Below are 1951 nucleotides of genomic sequence, written 5' to 3' on the forward strand. Positions count from 1 at the left end.
CTTCCAGGCACTGGTCCAGGGACAAGGCTTTGAGTATCAAGCACCCAGGACTTGTTCCATGGCAGCTGCTGAATCTGAAGCCATGTGACAAGTTACCTCAGCTGTAAAGAGTTAGAGGACTCTTGGGCAGGAAGCCATGTGGCTCATTCATTCATTTCACAGATATGAGTGCCTGCTGGGTCTCAGCTGCTGGTAAAGGTGTGGGGACATAGCGACGAAGAGGCACAGACCTCGCCTTGGTGGAGCTCGCATTCCAGACAAGCCAAGTCAAGTTTAGAGCTCACCCTCCAATCTCTCAGGGATCTCGTTCTTCAGCTTCAATAATTCATACCCCAGCTAATCGCAAGGAAGGAGAAGAAACATAAGGGACTGCAAAAAAGCAGAATAACAAAATACTTTTTTTTCTTGCCCACTTTATTTAAGAAGTATAAAATTTTCTGACTCTTTGAAAAATTTTTTCAGAAAAGACATTCATATATTTACATAGGCACCTTCACTTTTACTTTCTCTCCAACATTTCTAAACAAAATGTACATCAAGATGAACTTTAATGTCATTGTCATGTGGTGAAACAGACACGGTTAAAACGTAGATGTTGACTTTTGAATTGGGATAGTTCAAAAACAGGGATCAGGACAGTGTTTGGAGGAAGAAGACAATTTTGAAAGGAGCAAATGGGTATTTTCCACTGCCTTCTTCCTTCCTTCCAGAAAGTCTGGATGAGTAGGAAGGAAGCAGTCAATAGATTGGCAGTGAAATGTAGTTGCCTAAAGCATGGGTTCAAATTCTGTCTCTATCACTTACAAATTGTGATCTGGACAAGTTACCTAATGACTCTGATTGCTAGTCCTTATCTGAAAAGGAGGAATAAAGTGTACCTTGCAAGGAAAAGAATGAAATAACAGTTCAACATGTATATGGTTCACAGTAAACTCTCAGTAAATGGTAATGATAGCAGGATCCAGGTAGACCAGAATGAAAGTCGCTCAGTCATGTCCGACTCTTTGTGATCTCATGGACAATACAGTCCATGAAATTCTCCAAGCAAGACTACTGGAGTGGGTAGCCATTCCCTTCTCCAGGGGATCTTCCCAACCCAGGAATTGAACCCAGGTCTCCCTCATTGCAGGTGGATACTTTACCAACTAAGCCACCAAAGAAGCCCAGAAAGTCAGTATAATTCAGGGCTATTTTTTAATATTTATTTTTATTTATTTTATTTGGCTGCCCAGGTCTTAGTTGTGGGACATGGGATCTTTAGCTGTAGCCTGCGAACTCTAAGTTGTGGCATGTGGGATCTAGTTCCCTGACCAAAGACCTAGTTCCCAGACCAGGGATCTAGTTCCCTGGATCTCCTGTGTTAGGAGCATGGAGTCAGCCACCATACCTCCAGGGAAGTCCTAGTTCAGGGCTATTTTTGAGAGGTGTGTAAGCAATGCAGAGAGGAAAATATAGCCCTTCTTTTTGGCCAGCCTTCCAGAAAGAGGCTCAAAATACAATAGAATAATTTTGTTTGGATAAAAAGGAAAACATCAACCAGGAAATAAAGAACTGGGGTAGACTGAGCTGAGGGAGATCTGTGGCTGCAACTAGTATGGATTGTTTTCTAGGATTAGGGTGTTGGAATTTTACAACGGATACACAAGAGCAGCTTTGGATCTGTGATGCTTTTAAATATACCTAAAATTATGATACCCAAAAGCTGGTAAAGTTGCAGTTAAACTGCTATACCCATAAGGTTTTGGTGGAAAATTGGTCCTATCTTTTAGGAAAGTAATTTGGCACTGTGAATTAGACATTATGAAAATGTTCATACGGTTTCACTTGGTTATTTTCCTTTTGGAAATTTATTCTAAGGAAATAATCCAAATGAAGGAAAACGAGAAAGGTGGTTATTTTTATTATCTGTATTTGAGAAAAAGAACTGGGAAGCAGATGTAGTAATTTAAAG

The sequence above is a fragment of the Muntiacus reevesi genome, chromosome 16 (genome assembly GCF_963930625.1).
Source record: "Muntiacus reevesi chromosome 16, mMunRee1.1, whole genome shotgun sequence".
Classification (NCBI taxonomy): Eukaryota; Metazoa; Chordata; class Mammalia; order Artiodactyla; family Cervidae; genus Muntiacus; species Muntiacus reevesi.